The following is a 20,834-nucleotide window of genomic DNA, read 5'->3' as shown; positions in this document are numbered from 1 at the left end:
TATTTATATTCCACATATGGTATAAATATGTGTGTGTATATATGTATATATATACATTTATATGTGTGTGTATATATATATATTTATACACCATACCTATATGTATATTCCATATATGGAATATAAAATTATAAAGTAGCAGAGCATAATAAAATGCACTCACAATGAATGTCATCCTGAATACTGATTTTGTTTTTGCTGTCAAATTCAAAAGACACTTACTTCATGTATGAAAATAAGTATTCATGTGTTCTCACAAGTCTGTAATTTCCTTGATAGCAAGAACTATGTTGTACTAATTTTATGTCTTCTAGAAGCTCTATTTTTAGAATTAAGTTCATATGAAGATTATGATTTTTCTATATCTGTTTATCATTTTAAATAACAATTATTAGTTTGTTCAAACATTAATAGATACTTTTTGCTTTAAGAACATCCAGTTATTCAGATTTTACTGAAGTTTTGGAATCAAGATATTGATATAATATTTATTTGCTTCATTATGTAAATGAAGTTTACGTGTTGTGATAATATTCAGATGGCACATTTAGACACAGTCCCTAAGTTTATTTTATCTATTCCTTGCTATTTCCTAAAACCCAAGTGAAAGGATTTGCGTGTTTTCTTTTATTTTGCTTTTACAAATTTTATTCTCTATTTCCCCAGCCATATTCTTGTAGAATACAGAATAAGACAGGCCTCAGAGCTTGCTCACATTGATGAGGAAGAGACTGGGTGCCACAATAGTTGTAGCCATTGCAGACCTAGACTTCTTTGCATCATCAAGAGGGTTTGTGCCAGTAGAAACTCTGTAAAAATACTCTTTAAAAATACATAGCCATATACTTCCTGATTGGTTGATGAGGCAGGTTGTAGCTAAGCTTTTAAGCCACTCATTGCCAGCTTAAAAGACTGCAGAAACCTGGCAGCTGTTAGAGCAATTACTGGAAGGGGCCATTCTTTGTCTGCTGTGAGCAATAGGTGATTCTAAAGTGCTCAGCTCTTGGCCTTCCAGAGTTTCTGAATTTTTAGGAAGTTTTAGGAGAGTCTGTTGAATGTTTTTGTGAAATAGAACACTTTGAAATGCATTTGTTTGTTTTAGAAATGTTATGATTCTGATTGTATTATACAAAATAAAAGCTGAAGGTCTGCCAACACATGCGGACTATATAGAGACATTTACACTTTAAGAGAAAACACAATCAGTAAGCAGTTTCTTTATTATTATTTATCTAAAGTATTGCAGTCAAATTAGCAAAGGATAATACACTGGATACATTTTTTTGAACAGCAAAGGAAACAATCAGTGGAGTGAAGAGACAATCTATCAAATGGGAGAAAATATTTGCATACCATCTGATAAGAGGTCAATATCTAAAATACATAAGTAATCCAAACAACTCAATAGCAAGAAAGCAACCCAATTTTTTAAAATGGACAAAAGAGCCGAATAGACATTTTTGAAAACAAGACATACGGATGACCAACAGGTATATCAGAAACAGGCTTAACGTTGCCAAGCAAGAAAATGCTGATCAAGACAACAAGGTATTACCTTACGCCTGTTGAAACGGCTGATATCAAAAAGACAAAAGATAGCTAGCATTGGTAAAAGTATGGAAAAAAGGGATCTCTTCCTTGGTGGGAATATAAATTAGTAAAACCATTATGAAACAAAGGGTGGAGGTTTGTCAAAAATTTAAAAATATATCTTCCATATGATCCAGCAATCCCACTGCTGAGTTTATAGCCAAAGGAAATGAAATCAGTATTTCAAAAAGATAGTTGTACTCCCACATTTACTGCTGCATTATTCACAATGATTAAGATATGGAAGCAATCTCAATGTCCATTATCAGGTGAATGGATAAATAAAATGTGATATATACAATGAAGTATTACTGAACCATAAAAGAAAGAAATCCTGGCTAGGCATGGTGGCTCATGCCTGTAATCTCAACACTTTGGGAGGCTGAGGTGGATGGATTGCCTGAGCTCAGGAATTTGAGACCAGCCTTGGCAATATGGTGAAACCAGGCCTCTACTAAAATACAAAAAATAAAATAAAATAAAATTAGCCAGCCATGGTGGCATGGGCCTATAGTCCTAGATACTCAGGAGGCTGAGGAAGTAGAATTGTTTGAACACAGGTGGTGGAGGTTGCAGTGAGCAGAGATCACACCACTGCACTCCAGCCATGGGACAGAACGAGACTCTGTCTCCAAAAAAAAAAAAAAGAAAAAATAAGGAAAGAGAGAGGAAGGAAAGAAGGAAGAAATCATGCCATTTGCAACACCATGGGTGAATCTGGAAGACTTTATGTCAAGTAAAATAAGCCAGGCACAGAGAGACTAATAAAGCATGGTATCATTCGTATGTGGAATCTGAAGAAGCTGATCTTACGGAAGAGTAGAATGGTAGTTATCAGACAGTGGAGCAGTTTGGGGATGGTTGCATTAAAGAATACATTGTTGGTCAAATAATGCATATTTACAGTTAGAGAGGAGGAATAAATAAGTTCAAGAGATCTATTCAGCATGGTAGTGATATTTAATGACAATATATTGTATTCTTCAAAGACGAGAAGAGTGGATGTTAAATGTTGTTATCACAAAAATAAAACTGTGAGGTAATGTATTTGTTAATGATCCAGATTTAACAATTAAGCAATGTGTATATACTTCAAAGCATAATGTTATGCATGATAAATACATACAATTTTACATATCAATTAAAAATAAATTTGAGAAAAGCACTTACACTTCGGTATATCCACTGGTCAAATTCAAGATATGCTAAGAAATTTATTGCTTAAAGAATGATACATATTAATCATTCTGACCTAATTGTCCTAAAGTTCTGTTTGTACTTTACCGAACTTGGAAGAGTATGTATCCTGGAAATTTTGTTTCATGTGATGTTAACGTAAAGCTCTTAGGTTTATCTTTAAAACACCACAGTTTACCCTTAATCTGATGTCATTTTTTTTTTTTTTTTTTTTTTTTTTTTTAGACGGAGTTTCTCTCTTGTTACCCAGGCTGGAGTGCAATGGCGCAATCTCGGCTCACCGCAACCTCCGCCTCCTGGGTTCAGGCAATTCTCCTGCCTCAGCCTCCTGAGTAGCTGGGATTACAGGCACGCGCCACCATGCCCAGCTAATTTTTTTTGCATTTTTAGTAGAGACAGCGTTTCACCATGTTGACCAGGATGGTCTCGATCTTTTGACCTCGTGATCCACCGCCTCGGCCTCCCAAAGTGCTGGGATTACAGGCTTGAGCCACCGCGCTCGGCCTGACGTCATTTTTTAACTTTTCTTTCTTTTTTTTTTTATTGCATTTTAGGTTTTGGGGTACATGTGCAGAGCATGCAATACAGTTGCATAGGTACACACATGGCAGTGTGTTTTGCTTCCTTTCTCCCCTTCACCCACATTTGGCATCTCTCCCCAGGCTATCCCTCCCCACCTCCCCCTCCCACTGGCCCTCCCCTTTTCCCCCCAGTAGACCCCAGTGTTTAGTACTCCCCTCCCTGTGTCCATGTGTTCTCATTTTTCATCACCCGCCTATGAGTGAGAATATGCGGTGTTTCATTTTCTGTACTTGTGTCAGTTTGCTGAGGATGATGTTCTCCAGATTCATCCATGTCCCTACAAACGACACAAACTCATCATTTCTGATTGCTGCATAATATTCCATGGTGTATATGTGCCACATTTTCCCAATCCAGTCTATCATCAATGGGCATTTGGGTTGATTCCAGGTCTTTGCTATTGTAAACAGTGCTGCAAGTTTCTAGTGTGAATCGGTAACTTTTCTTTTTGAGAGTAAACTATTGAGCAACTTTTTCTAGCACCTGATGACATTGTAGATCTCTCCTCAAAATATGTTACTTTATTATTGCATATACAATTATTTCATTTTCTCAAGATAATGATTAAGTCACTTCTTTATATTTTAAATTAAACATGTGAGTAATACGAATAGCTTTGATTCATAATTTTTCAATGAGCAGTGTCAAATCTACATAATAAATGGCACATGTTCTAATTTTGTAATTTTGCCTTGTTCTTCTCCTTTGTGGTATTTAATTAAACTTTGTAAAAATTTTAAAGCTCAATATTTATGTATTTGATTGATTACTGCCCACATTTCAGTCAGATATCTTTATGTTTTACATGAGGTGATTTGATTTGGTTATACTGTTAATATGTTCATCAGTTTTACTTACAAAAATTTAAAACTGTATACTCAGTCTTTATGTTTGTCTTTGAATTTCTAGTATATACCTTACCAAGTAGCACTACATATCTGTATTTATATTCTATAAATCATTCACATATTTAACATTCATTTACTAATCTCCTATCTGCTTATCTGTGTTTAAATTCTATAAATCATTTACATATTTAACATTCATTTACTCATCTCTTAACAAGTGTAAGGTTTATTGTCAATTTTCAGAAATAAATCAAATCTACAAAGACAAGATCACACCTTCAGAGAGCTCATGTTCTATATACAAAAAGAAATATATAAAATGTGGTAAATTATGTATTCATAGTACAGCTAATATGGAAAAGTTCACTAACAAAGTCTGTGAATTAAAAGTAAATCCTCATTACACCTCTAATTATTAAAAACTATTTTCCAGTAATTTTTGAAGTAATAGAAATAGAACATGAATATATGCATGTACCTGTTCAAGTATATCTATGTGTGTCTGCATGCCTGTGTTGGGGTGGGGAGAAAAAAAAATGATCATTAGCAGACATCTTTTATTTTCTTGACTATGATAGAAGAAAATTACATTGGAAAATTCTCAGGAGATTAAAAAATTTATAAGCATAGGCCGGGCGCGGTGGCTCAAGCCTGTAATCCCAGCACTTTGGGAGGCCGAGGTGGGTGGATCACGAGGTCAACAGATCGAGACCATCCCGGTCAATATGGTGAAACCCCGTCTCTACTAAAAATGCAAGAAATTAGCTGGGCATGGTGGCGCGTGCCTGTAATCCCAGCTACTCAGGAGGCTGAGGCAGGAGAATTGCCTGAACGGAGGAGGCGGAGGTTGCGGTGAGCCGAGATCGCTCCATTGCACTCCAGCCTGGGTAACAAGAGCGAAACCCTGTCTCAAAAATAAATAAATAAATAAATAAATGTATAAGCATAGTGAGCACATCTTTAAATATATAATATAAAACAAAAATGCTGAAACACTGAAACATTCATTTAAGAAATTTGCAGATTTGAATGCTAACAATTAGATAAATGCTTAAATATTTGTTTTTAAATACATTGATTTTTTTAAAAGCAATATATTTTTCTTATGAAATGACTGGTATTTACTTAGTAACTTGTAATAGTTTGACTCTATAATTTACTAAAAAGACAAAGAGGACACTTCCTCAATGGCGCAAGTCACAGAGTAATATAACGTAGCAGCCATGTCCCAGAAATAATTCAGTTTGAGAGAAAATTTTGGAAAAAAAAAAACCACAAAGAATTTTGCTCTATAAAGAGGTTGTAATAGTTCAGAAGGAAACTGAAAATAAGACTTTTTTCACTATTTTTAATGGCTGCAGATGTTAGAAAACAATAAGCAGAAATGATCATTCTAATTTCAATATAGTTCAGATTTAGTCCTATTAATATGGGTTGGAAGATTATAATATTTATATATATATATTTTTATTAGTTATGAGTTCAAACAATACATAACATTAAAATGGATAAACAAATGGTCTGGACTAAATTGTGCCACTTTCCCAATTCGTATTGAATTCCCTTTCAAAAATTGGTATTTATGGGTTAATAGTATATTTTGTTAATTTATTAATAATTAAATTAATTAGTCTTGCTTGTCTTTTAAAAATTGATATCCATGGGTTAAGATTACATTTTCTGACATGGATATCATTGTCTTACCATAGATCCAAGCAACAATGCTTCTATAGAAATTAGATAATTAAAAGGCAAAATGTTTCTGAAATGACATATTTAATTTCCATTTATAATTTTGAAGGTTTTTAAAAATTTCAGCTTTTATTTTAGATTGAAAAGGTACATGTGCAGGTTTGTTACATGGGTATAATGTGTGAGCTGAGATTTGGAGTATCTTCGATCTTCTCATGCAGATAGTGAGCACAGTACCCAACAGGTAACTTTTCTACCCTTGTTCCCTCCCTCTCTCCCCTAGTAGCCCCCAGTGTCTATTATTCTCATCTTTTTGTCCATGTGTACCCAATGTTTAGCTCCCAGTTATAAGTGAGAAAATACAGTATTTGGCTCTTTCTGGTTTACTTTGCTTAGGATAATGCTCTCTAGCTGCATCCATGTTGCTGCAAAAGACATGACTAATTTGAGGATTTTGTATCTAGTATATGACTTTTTAAAAATTAAAAAAATATTTAAAATTTCAACATATATTACAGCCAGAGAATATGTGTAATCACCAAAATGAGTAGTTGCTATCAGTGGCAAATTTCCTTTACTACCATAATATATTGATTCACATTAATTTCAATTTATTGCAGCTAAGAAATCATATCAAGATGAAATGTATAAATGCTGTTATTGAATTAGGCCAGGAAAAAAACATTTAAATCTTTTGCATTGAAGTGAAACTTCAATATTGATTATTTGCACAAGAAAGTTTTTCACGTAATCTAAAAATATTTCTGGAAACTATGCCAAAAATTAAGAAATACAAAGGAAACCAAGTTTGCATTTCTGTATTAGTAAATATCTAGGCACCCTAAGGATCTCATCACTTTTTACTGAATGAAAGTAAGTTTTAACAAGAAGGTTGCCTTTTCTTGTTTTACTTAAGTACGAACCTGTGGTTTCAAATTATATCTTAAAGTGTTGGTAGTAAAAGTTCTCCAGTTATATTCTAAAGGCATTAATAGCTTCTTTGGCTATTTCAGGAGGAGGAGTTAACAATAAACAGACAAAGGAAGGAAAAAAAATAAGGCACATAAAACGGCGTGTTTGATATATGAACAATTAAGTCTGAAGCACTAAAAATTATGACTACTTATATAAATCCTTTATTTGTATCAAGGAAACTTGTCTTAAGTGCTTTCATTTTTAGCATATTTTAATCATATTCATCATTAAATAAACTGTATTGAAATGACCATAGTTTGTGTTTACCAAGAAATACCTACTTTTAGTGCAGTAAACATATTTTTTTATTTTTACTGAAAATTCTGAACACTTACCCTTCCCACGGCCTGTAATAACTTTCATAAGTGTTGTAACTCGTTCTATCATTTATTATCCTACCAATTTAACTGCCAGATTATATTAAGCTAAATATACCACATCCCAAATGGAATTATTATGTTAAAGGGACAACCACACTCGTATGTTTATGGCAGCACTATTTACAATAGCAAAGTCATGGAACCAACAGTGTTCACTAACAACTTATTGGATATAGAAAATGTATGTATACACCATGGATACTATGCAGCCATTAAAAAAGGACGAAATCTTGTCATTTGCAGCAATATGGATGGAGCAGGAGGCCATTATCCTAATTGAACTAACACAGAAGCAGAAACCAAGTTTTGTATGGTCTCGCTTATAAGTGGGAGTCAAACAAAGAAACATGTGGACATGAAGATGGAGAAAATCTACTCTGGGGACTTCAAAGAAGGATGTTGGGAGGGGAGTGAGGATGGAAGCATTACTTCTTGGGCACAGGGTTTAGTATTTGGGTGATGTGTAAATGAGAAGCTTAACCCCACCATTAAGCATCTAATACTCATATAACAAACAAGCACATGCACCCCAAAATCTAAAATTACACGTAAAAACCTACATCATACTATTTCATCCACAGGTATTTCGGTGAGGATCACTAAGATAAAAATTTATTGTTGAAAGCACCCACAAATCATTTCAAACTTAAAAATTAGCATTAATTCTTTAATGTTATCAAGTAACAAATTCAGATATTTCTGATTGTTTCACAAGCTTGCCTTGTTTTTATTTTAATCTGTATTTTCTCTATTTTAGCATGTTCTCTCTTTCTCTCTGTATGTATAATATATATATACACACATATACAGCTATCTCTTTAGGTAGATAGATATCTCTATAGATATATAGATAGATGTATATGTATGTGTGTGTATGTTTGTATGCATGTATATATTTTTTATATATCCAGATAGATGTATATGTACGTGTGTGTATGTTTGTATGCATGTATATATTTCTTATATATCCTTTCTCTTTTTCTTGAAAAATATCTGAGGAAGAATTTGTATCATTCTTCTGATATGGATTATACTAATTGCCCATTGTAGGGCCATTTAAGATGCTCCTGGTTTCCCTGTATTTCTGTAGATTGCTAGTTAAATTGAGAGGCTGATGGGACATTGTGAAAACAGCATAATAAAGAAAGGAATGGGAAGTACTGCAGAGTCAAATAATTATTAGATGTAAGTAGAATGCATAGTTCAATCACCGTGTTTTATAGATTATGAAACTGACATTCGCAGACACATCAAAAGTCATAAAACTTGTTGATGGCATAGCTTCTAATAGAATATAGGTATCCTGAACTAAATGGACAGGAATAGAAATTTCAATGCACAGAAAATGCTCTGCCCCCTAATAAACAGCGGGAGGATATGTTAGCGGAGAGTAGTGATTAGAGTTTTAAAGTGTGTTTCTACCCTACTATATATTGACCATGTGAGGCAAGTTCTCAATTCTCCAAACCTATAGAAGGTGTCAGAATGGCTAGGATTTTTTTCCCCCACAAACTTGGATATACAACTATTTAGTCAAACAACACTTAAATGCCTTTTAAAGAATGAAGTGAGGTCATCTGAACTACCCCATGACCACACAGACTTTAACTCCTGTCTTTTAAATGATGTACCATTAACAGTTTCCCAAAGCCAATGCATGCCAGTTGATCTCACATGGTGGGCTTCTGAGAGTCTGGAGAGTCAACTCTTTGTTGTGTTTTGAGACCTACTATGGGGAAAGCTTCTAGCTAAAGTTCCTGGTGCAGGTTTTGTTTCGGTTATTTCTTATTAAATGTATTTGTAATACGAAGACATTTGTACTAAATATCATGATGTTAAATGGCTAAAAGCTATGACTTAAAGCTCATAGAATTTCTTCTTCCAGATTTCCTATTGGATAATCTTTCTTGGATTGGTAGTTATCCAGAAAGATAGATCTCATAGAGTCATTTCTGTTGCATGAAACCCCTTCATAGAGCTCAGTTTTGTAGATCATTGAGGAAGAAATGCAAAGTGAGAAGTTTGTGTGACATCTAGGTGTTAAAATACATCTGCTTTGTTACCGAGTAAAGAAACCAGGCAATGATTATTGAATTTTAAGTAAACCAATCATGAACCATCACTGTAAAGGTGAACAGTGGAATTTGAAAGGTCAAAAAGTCCATTGTAGGACCAAAACTTCAATAATTTATGTTTCAGTATTACTTCCAGAAAATCTCTGATAAAAATAGAAAAACTTGCCTAGAGTTCCTTGCCTCCTGTTTTACCACACTAATACTATAGGGTATATCAGATTTGTTAAATATTATAAATTTGACCTCCCAGGAAACACAAAACTCACTGAAACATAAGCTACCCTTACAGCATGAGTTTTTCCTGTTCGCATGAGAGATGCTCAGATAGTCGTAGGGCACTGGGCATGGATACGGTGGATGGGATAGAGAGCGATGCCAAAAGGTTGGCAAAAGTTTACAAAGACAAGGGAAAGGGGTGATTTTTATCAAATTTGTCGACTTTATATCACATTTTTGTCTAAATCCAAGCTTTATCTTTCTACCATCGCTCCAGTTAATCAGAGCCGATTTCATTGACAGCTTGCTTTGGTTAATTACTGCAGCGTTTTAACTGAATGCCCCAAGGTATTGATGTATTCCTAACGACCACTTCAAGCATCAGAATACTAGAAATCTTGGCAGAACTCTGGAGGCAGTTTATCAATATCTAAGGTATTTATTATTTTTCAAAAACTACACAAAGTCTATAGATACACGGATAATGACATGATGGTATTTTAACAGTATGATTAGCTGAATATTTCTTCAAAGCTAAAAGACATTTTCTTTTCTATTTTGTTTTACACAGGCTAGGTACTTTGAACAACTATTAGTGTATGCTTTTTATGAGGTAAATCTCAATTGACTACTTTATACAACAATCCTTAGAATTTTAATGTATAATGCAATATTTCATCCTTAACAGCTATTTGGGTCATTGAATTGAGAAGTAAGATTCTCACAGTATGATAGATAGATTCTTAGCTTGGGCATCCTGAAACACAAACTTGCATTTTCAAGTTGACTACCTGTGATCTGTGTGACCTTGAAGAGATGGCTTGATCACTGCAGCAAGTTTTTTGTATCCCTTATTTGGGAAAGCAGTTTGCTTGGGGCTTGCGTTTCCAGGTTCATCTCTCCCCATGCCACCTGCCGTCTGTCAAACTCAAGGCCATAGTATTGCTGTTCCACTGCCTGACTTGTAGTTGTCTGATCTGGCGATGCTCTCTTAGGCTATTGCATCTGTTTATCAATGCAAAATTTGGAGGCAAGATCCTGCAACACTCCTCTTCTCCTACTCACATTTTCCTGATTGATTGTACATGAATGTATGTTTTAATGTATTATAGATGTCACTTCCTGTCTGGAACTTTTCCTGACTCTCCTCATTTTCATTCTGAGGTGTCTGTGCTCCCATTTCATTAGGGTGAACATAAATATTGTATTCCCAGGTATAGCACCAGTTTACATCTGTTTCCTAGCTGATTTATAAATAGCGACCACTTTAAGTCATGAATATTCCAGCTTGTGTAATAAATTATACAGTTGCAGTACATAGCTTCCTGTGTCTATTCCTGTCCTTACACTGTTAACTTATATTCTTACTGCCAATTTACAGGACTCTTTTCTCCAGAAGAATGTAAGAGTCTTAGCATCAAGTGAACTGTATCTTATTTATCTCACTATCATCAGAACTTTTAGTAAGTGTTTAGCTGTTGAGCTTAAATCATTTAGGCATGAGTGATGTAAATTTCACACTCATGCTGGAAACCAAGATCATGAGTGTTGATTATATCCCATCAATAAAAAGAATGCATGTGCACTAATATGTATATAATTACATATTATGTGCAAACTACAATCTATTAATATAAATATTAGAAAATACATTTCTGAAACAAATTGAAAGATATACAATAAAATAAATATACATGTTGGATCTAATTTTTTCTTATATGTCATAGAATCTTATACAGTCCCTCCTACAATGTGATGTGACCTTTAGACACATGACCAAAGGGGATGTATTAACAAGTCCTTTTGTGATAGAAAAGTTTGTTTTGAACAAAGTATTTGGCAAAATGTTTATGATTATGCTTGTTATAAGTTTTCATCTATCTTAACTATAATATGAAGGAAGAGAAAACTAGGAAAAATAGACATAGGAATAGATATATGAGAGCCCTTGTTACCATAAATAAATTGAATGTTTTATAAATAATGAATCTAAATACAGTGTTGTCAATATCATAAAACTTTCACCCACATATTTCAAGGACTTTTTTTTTTGAGATGGCATTTGCTCTCGTTATCCAGGCTGGAGTGCAATGATGTGATCTCGGCTCACTGTAAGCTCTGCCTCCCAGGTTCAAGCATTTCTCGCCTCAGCCTCCCAAATAGCTGGGATTACAGCTGTATATCACTATGCCCAGCTAATTTTTTGTATGTTTAGTAGATATGGGGTTTCACCATGTTGGACAGGCTGGTCTCAAACTCCTGACCTCAGGTTATCTGCCTGCCTCAGCCTCCCAAGGTGCTTGGATTACAGGGGCTAGCCACTGCACCCAGCCTCCAAGGACTTCTTAGTTCAGCTCTTAAAATTTTTTTCTAAGCCCCTGGAAATCACATTCGATGGAAATAAAGGCATCAATATGACATAAAATCATACCTATGCCTATCTAAATAAGAATAACACTTCCTTCCTTCCATTTTTATGTTGAATTAATGATAATCAAAACTTTGACATATCTCATTTTATCTTTGCAAAGACCTTGTGAGATAAACAGCACAGGTATCATGATTTGTTTTCCTTTTTGACAAAAATGATCTTAGTTTGTGATATTGTCAAAGTGTCTTTTCATTACCATTTCATTAGCCACTTGCTTAAATATATTAATTATTAACCCAGTGATTAGTACTAATGTCGTCCAAAATTATTTAAAATAAAAATTCTTAGGCACCACTAGCTACAAGCTATTACCTTAATTCTCTTACATCAGTGACATTTTAAATTAGTTTCTGTTTGAGAACTCCTTGGTTATTACTATACTTATACTACCATAGTACCAAAGGAAAAAAATAATTAACTGAATTAAGATCTTCAAGGACTATAGTAGCAGAAATTGTTGAAAACTTTTTCCTTTCTTTTGACCATTGATGTGTTTTGAGTGTGTCTCCACCCAAATCTCATCTTGAATTGAAGCTCCCTTAATTCTCACATGTTGTGGGAGGGACTCGGTGGGAGATAACCAAATCATGGGAGTGGGTTTTTCCCAGACTGTTCTCCTGACCATGAATAGGTCTCACAAGGTCTGATGGTTTTATAAGGCAGAGTTTCCCTTCACCCACTGTCTTCCGTGATGCCGCGTAAGATGTGACTGTGCTCCTCATTTGCCATCAGCCATGATTGTGAGGCCTCCCCAGTCAGGTGGAATTGTGAGACAATTAAACCTCTTTCCTTCATAAATTATTCAGTCTCAAGTATTAGCAGCATGAGAACAGACTAATACAACCATCTTCTCCATTTTCGTAGATATAACTGATCACTGTAAGTCCTAAACACTGAGTGGCACCATTAGGCATGTTTCCAAAGCATGCTAAGAATACCTTGTTTAAAGGAAGGAGGAAATGGAATGTGCTATGGTTTGGATATGTCCCCCAAAGTTCATGTGTAGGAAACTTAATTCCCAATACAACAGTATTGAGAAGTGGAGCCTAATGGGAAGTGTTTAGGTCATAAAGGGTCCACCCTCATGGATGGATTAATGCAGATTATAAAAGTACTTGAGGCTGACAGTTTAACCTCTTGCTCTCTGTCATGCAATTATCTTTCTCACTCCTGTTATACTTTCTGCCATTTTATGACACAGAAGACCCTTCCCAGATGCCAGTGTCAGGTTCTTGAACTTCCAGGTCTGCAGAACTGTGAGCCAAATAAATTTGTGTTCATTATACATTACCTGGTCATATTTTTCTGATGCAGCAGCACCAAATGAATGAATACAGCATGAATCATACTTTTTCTTCTTTTGCAAGGTTCTGTAAAGTTTATTTCATGTTTTCTCATGAGTAAAATACAAGGTGTATTTGTTTCTCATGTACCCAATAAAACGGTAGTCTCAGTCTTACTTTACTGATGATTTGCATCAATGTTAGGACAGATACTTGTGTTCTGGGAAATTGTGTCTCCAGCTTGGTTGAGTTATAGATGAGTATCAAAAATTGAGGATGGTCATCCCCAAATTTAAACCTTGAGATGTTTGATATGAAACAAATATGGTATTTATTTAGAGGAGGGAAGAAATAAAAGGTGCTATTGTTTGAATATGTCTCCCAAAATTCACAGTCCAAGAGATTAAAATAAAGCTTAATTTAATATAAACTAATTTAACAAATTATATTGTCTTATGATTCATTAAGCTCTAGAATCACAGAAGAAATGTATTAAAATTTGTGTGCCCTAGAGAAACACATATTAACTTTAATATGCTTGAAATTGAATTATATAATAACCAAAAAAACTTTACCAAAAGTTAATTTTTAAATAATACATTTGTAAATGTTGGCTATTCATTCAAATTTCTAGTTCTCATCATTCATATGTTAAACAAATGTTAAATTCTCCATTTTTCCTGAACTACCAGTCTATGTTCTCTCCATATCATGTGCCAACACTTTTTTGTAGAACTCATTTTTTATTTAAATTATTCAATTTTTCATTTATTGACCTCATTACCACCTTAAACTATCTTATTTTTATCTTTATCAAATATTATATTGTTTCCCCTTACTAGAATGTAAGCCAGAATGGAGGAAGAAACTCTGACTGTACTTTTCATGACCATGAATTATCCAAGAGGCACCAAACTTTACTGGTATGTCTGAGTTGAATAGATAAATGAAGGAGTAGATGAATGCTTAAAAGTTATTGCAAATTAGATACAAGTAACAGGAAACAAAATGGAATTTGAATCAGATAACCTAGGGTTGAATTTGGAGCAAATTATTCAATCTCTCTGCAATTCAGCAGTCTTGTCTTTAAAATTGGGACAATAAAAACACCTATAGCATATATCCAATGAAAACATTAACGTGTTAATATTTCCATTGTAATAACAATGAATATTTATGTGTTTTAAGCTGAAATACTTTTTAAAAAAGACACAGTATAATTATTAAGAGCATGTCCTGTCAGACTGCCTAGGTTGAAATGCTCACTCTACAGGTAAGAATGTCTTTGTATCTTGAGCAATGTATTCAATTCATCATCACCTATACTTTTGTCTGTAAAGTGAGGAAATATATTTACTGTCTTATAGTGTTTAAGACAATAGAGTTTATTAGTTATATAGTAATTACTTTTAATTATATATGTTAAGTATCAATCATTTATTTTTAATTTATTATCCAGGACTCATCTAGTATTTATTAGTGGTAGTATTAACTGTTATTTTTATTATCTCAGCAGACTTCTTTGAAGAAAGTAGTGAGTCAAATTTCAATTTGTGGAGATTGTAGTGCTTGTAGAAATCTCAATAGCTGGCTGGGTGCAGTGGCTCACACTTGTAATTTCAGCACTTTGGGAGTCCGAGGCAGGTGGATCAGGAGGTCAAAAGTTCGAGATGAGCCAGGCTGATATACTGAAACTCCATCTCTACTAAAAATATAATAATTAGCTGGGTGTGGTGGTGTGTGTCTGTAGTTCCACTTACTTAGGAGGCTAAGGCAGAAGAATCGCTTGAACCTGGAAGGTGGAGGATGCAGTGAGCTGAGGTCGCACCACTGCACTCCAGCCTGGGTGACAGAGCAAGAAACTATCTAAAAAAAAAATAATAATAATGCTCATGGACAGGCATTGCTATATGGCTGAATATTCACGAGAGTGATTTGTATTTTAAATCTTTATTTTAAGATAGTCTTACCCCATTAGTGCTAATATAACAAAATGCCATAAAGTAGGTCTCTTATAAATGGCAGAAATTTATTTCTTACAGCTGTGGAGGCTGGAAGTCCAGATAAAGACTCTGCAGTCCATAGATGGGACTTCCTAGTCGGGTCCTCATATGATTTGAGAGACGAAGCAAGCAGCTCTCTAGGGCCCCTTTTATAAGTGGACTAATCCCCTGCAGGCGAGCTGTACCCTCTTTAATCACCTCCCAAGGACTGTCACCTCTTAATACCATCACACTGGTGATTAGCCTGAACAAAAGAATTTTGGGGAGACATGAAAGTTCAGATCACAACCAATGGTAATAGTAATAAAACTGAATGTCCAAAACATTAAATTTTGTAAAGCATGTATGTCCAATGAAAACACAAAATCATGAAGGAATTGAAAGCATAATAATTTTGAAAAGGCAACAAGAATCACACAGGACTGAAAAGTCTGAGACTTGAAAGAAGAAAGGAAGAGTGGAATCATAGATACTCAGGAAACAAGTTTAATAAGAAGCAGAGAATTACAGAAATGCTGAAGAGAGATCAAGTAAGGGATAGTTTGAACAGTGTTGTGCTGCAGGTGGAAATCATCATATAAAGAGTGAGTGGGGTATGAAGATGGAAGAGCAGCCAAGCAGCATTGGAAGATGATGAACAGGAAGAGAGTAAAGAAGGGAGGTTTGCTTAAGAACAATTTTTAAAACTTTCTATTATTATTATTATTATTTTAATTTTTTATTGGATTTTAGGTTTTGGGGTACATGAGCAGAGCATGCAAGACAGTTGCGTAGGTACACACATGGCAGTGTGCTTTGCTTTCCTTCTCCCCTTCACCCACATTTGGCATTTCTCCCCAGGCTATCCCTCCCCACCTCCCCCTCCCACTGGCCCTCTCCTTTTCCCCCCAATAGACCCCAGTGTTTAGTACTCCCCTTTCTGTGTCCATGTGTTCTCATTTTTCATCATCCACCTATGAGTGAGAATATGCGGTGTTTCATTTTCTGTTCTTGTGTCAGTTTGCTGAGGATGATGTTCTCCAGATTCATCCAGAAACAGTCACCAGAGTGGATCGGCAACCAACAGAATGGGAAAAAATTTTTGCAGTCTACCCATCTGACAAAGGGCTGATATCCAGAATTTACAAAGAACTCAAACAGATTTACAGGAAAAAAACAAACAAGCCCATTCAAAAGTGGGCAAAGGATATGAACAGATACTTTACGAAAGAAGACATATATGAGGCCAACAATCATATGAAAAAATGCTCATCGTCACTGGTCATCAGAGAGATGCAAATCAAAACCACATTGAGATACCATCTCACGCCAGTTAGAATGGCGATCATTAAAAAATCTGGAGACAACAGATGCTGGAGAGGATGTGGAGAAAAAGGAACACTTTTACACTGTTGGTGGGAGTGTAAATTAGTTCAACCATTGTGGAAGACGGTGTGGCGATTCCTCAAGGCCTTAGAAATAGAAATTCCATTTGACCCAGCAATCCCATTACTGGGTATATATCCAAAAGACTATAAATCGTTCTACTATAAGGACACATGTACACGAATGTTCATTGCAGCACTGTTTACAATAGCAAAGACCTGGAATCAACCAAAATGCCCATTGATAATAGACTGGATTGGAAAAATGTGGCACATATACACCATGGAATATTATGCAGCAATCAGAAATGATGAGTTCGTGTTGTTTGTAGGGACATGGATGAATCTGGAAAACATCATCCTCAGCAAACTGACACAAGAACAGAAAATGAAACACCGCATATTCTCACTCATAGGTGGGTGATGAAAAATGAGAACACATGGACACAGAAAGGGGAGTACTAAACACTGGGGTCTATTGGGGGGAAAAGGGGAGGGCCAGTGGGAGGGGGAGGTGGGGAGGGATAGCCTGGGGAGAAATGCCAAATGTGGGTGAAGGGGAGAAGGAAAGCAAAGCACACTGCCATGTGTGTACCTACGCAACTGTCTTGCATGCTCTGCTCATGTACCCCAAAACCTATAATCCAATAAAAAATTAAAAAACAAACAAACAAAAAAACAAAAAACAAAAACAAAAACAAAAAAAAAAAAAAAAAAAAAAAAGAATGGCGATCATTAAAAAATCTGGAGACAACAGATGCTGGAGAGGATGTGGAGAAAAAGGAACACTTTTACACTGTTGGTGGGAGTGTAAATTAGTTCAACCATTGTGGAAGACAGTGTGGCGATTCCTCAAAACTTTCTATTATTTAAATGGCTCAGACTGGAACTCGTTTATATGCTCATGGGAATTAGTGGTGAAATTTTCAAATAATTGACTAAGCATAGTTATAAGAAATGTTATACTAATTATGCTTAAAGGGATTTTTTTTTAACCTGAGACAACTGGATCAAATAAGAAAGATTAAAATGATCAAATAAGAAAAGAGATTTGCTATCTTTTAGAGAAGGAGGAAATATGGATGGGAATAAGTATTTTCAGGTATTGGCTAAGGTGGCTAAAAAAATGTAGGCTTTATACCATCTTATCATTACCATATGGCAAAATCAGAGGCAGTTTTAGTTTTTGCACTGTTTTCTTGCACCTTTCAGTACTCAGCTCTACGATTCTGTATTATATTCTTTCTGACTTTATTTCTTCTGCTTCCTTCCTTTTTTTCTTCTCAATTCATTTCATTTTATTTTTATCCTTACAAAAATTTCTTGAGGTAGATTACGGATATAAATGAAATGCCTCAACATAGCAAATCGGAACAGAATGTAAAGGATAAATTAAAGGGGGAACAGAACTAAGGATTTATAATGGAGATAAAAATGGCATTAAAGTATAAATGCATATGTAAAATTTCCATGCAATCACTAAGGCCAAAACCAAGTTTGGACATTAAATTTTCTTATCACTAATATGAATGGGAAATCTCTATATGTTAAGTAATATATACTGCTTGTGAAATATAGGCAAATCCTTCGTACAAACAAAAATATATCTAGTATGTGGAATCCACTCAGGAGTTCTCTTAAAACAAATCATAAATAACAAAATTAAGGGAACATTTTAACAGAGAGTATTACAGTCTACACACAGGTGATTTAAAACATTATATTAGCATTCGTTATGAGTAATGATATCATACTGAAACATTCTTCTAAGGGACAAATTGAATACTTCCTACATATATGGCTCTCTGAATGCATAACTTAATTCTAAGTAGATTTTTGAATGTATGGGAAAAATAGACTGCATATTTTTCATAAAAAGCTGTAACTGTGTGGATCACAGTAGGAATGGCTACCCTGTCTTAATGTAGTATATCACCTTACTTCTTGTTCATGGTATAAAGGCTAAGAAAGAAGGCACTGGATCTGCAAACAAACTTATTTATTCTTTAAACATTTCTTTACAAAGTCTGACACAGTGTTCTACAATAAACTAGTTTAACCTAAAGCTTAGCAGTTTTATAAAATATTAGCCTGAGAAACACAAAACTAACGTTTATTGTCAAAGAAGCTAGCATACCATTTGGATAGAATGTAATTTGAAAGGGGATGGTGAGATAAATTATATTCTAATTCAAAACTAACAGTTCATGTCTACTTTTTAACCCATGATCAAAGATAGAAATTCACAATTCAGAATGATTATTGAACAGTTTTAAGAATATTACATGCTTTTGCTAATTTAATCCTCATTATGTTGTGATCTTTTCAGAGATTTATGATTCTCATTATAATATGGCCAAATAGAGAACAGGACACCAAGTAACTTATCCATAATTTCACAGTGTTTATATCCTGTTACAACAGTGAAATTTGAAATTAACCTAACAGTAACTCTGGCTGCAGAATCTATGCTCATAAACACTAAACAGCATATCTCCTTGTGCAGAAAGCAATCACCTTGCGCTATCTATGCTATCTAATGCTATAAGCATTAGCGACAAGTGGCCATGAGCATTTGAAATGTGTTCATTCAGATTTCACGTTTGCAGGACATGTAAAATACACACCAGATTCTGAATACTTACTATAAAAATAATGTAAAAATGTAAAATATTTCATCAGTGATTTTGACAGTGATTATGTGTGGAAATAATAGTTGGGATATACTGAGTTAAGTAAGATGTTACTAATATTAAAATTAATTTTACTTGTTTCTTTTTCTCTCTTTTATGATGTGTTTTAGCATGATACATGGGAAGTCAGATTATAGTATCCAAACAAACACTTGATAAATACATACATTAATGGTTGATACATGACAGCTACTCCTCTGGATAAAATACCAACGTTTTTGCTCTATGTAGATGAACCAATATTTTGGCTTTTCTTAGAGTCTGTGTCTGCAGAAAAATAATATTATTTTAATAACAATTTATTGAAGTGTTATTGACATGCAAAACCTTTACATGTTTAATCTATAGAAATTAATGAATTTGGAGATAAGTGAACTACTGCCACAATTTATGCCACAAACATATCCATAACCTCCAAAATTTAAGAGGCTACTGTTAACAAAATAATGTACTAGCATTTTATTGAATGCTAACTGGGTTCTAACCAATGGTTGCTTGTTCTTACCCTTTCATATATTCAATATTTGTAATTATATAAAAGAGTATTACTGATAAACTTACTTCAAAAATGAGAGAAGTGGAGCTAACAGAGGTTAAATAAAATTCTGAGGGTCAAATAATTAGTAATTGAGGAGAGTGGAATTCAAACCTAGGCAGGGCTTTAGTAGATGAGGATTAAGATACGAATAAAGTAATAAATTTGAGGTAGGGATACCCATTTTCCAATGTTCTAATCTCATTTTTAATTCCTGGGGTAATGTTGGGCAAGGCAAGTAACTATTTTGTGTAACAGTTTGCTCACCAATGAGATGAAGGGATTTAAATATCTCATAATATATATATTTTAAGAATACCAAAACCTGAAAATACAATATGGATCCAACTTTTATTTCTAGGATTTTATCCCAGCAGCCCTTACACAAGTCATGCACCACCGCCAAAGTGAACTATTTATTGATTCTTGAATACACCCAGCATGTGTTCTTACACCTCACATATGGTGTCCTCTCTGCCCACATGTATTCTCCTTCATCTCTCACTAAGGAGACTTTTTAATTTTCAATACTCCTATCAGCCTTTGTGTCCTACTTTATTCTTTTTTTATTATTAGCTGCATGTAACTTCCTTGCCTTTTGAACAATCATCATATTTTATGTATATTTTGGCATTTATCTCCCTTCACGTAACATTCTGGTTGTAGTATACCTGGCTAGCTATTATGCATTTATAAGTTACTTCATGTCAAATATCATACTTTCCTCCTTTGTGTATTTTCTGCATTTTACTTTAGTCATAAATGCTCCAATATATTTCTCAAGTTAAGTAGCATCTTTACCTCACTATTAAGAAATCCTGTGGATATTTCTCTCTCTAGAAAGAGAGATATAAAGATAAAGATAGATAGATAGAAACATGGATGAACCTGGAAACCATCATTCTCAGCAAACTGACACAAGTATAGAAAATCAAACACTGCATGTTCTCACTCATAGATGGATGTTGAA

The sequence above is a fragment of the Callithrix jacchus genome, chromosome 1 (genome assembly GCF_049354715.1).
Source record: "Callithrix jacchus isolate 240 chromosome 1, calJac240_pri, whole genome shotgun sequence".
Lineage (NCBI taxonomy): Eukaryota > Metazoa > Chordata > Mammalia > Primates > Cebidae > Callithrix > Callithrix jacchus.
Note: the sequence above shows the minus strand (reverse complement) of the source record.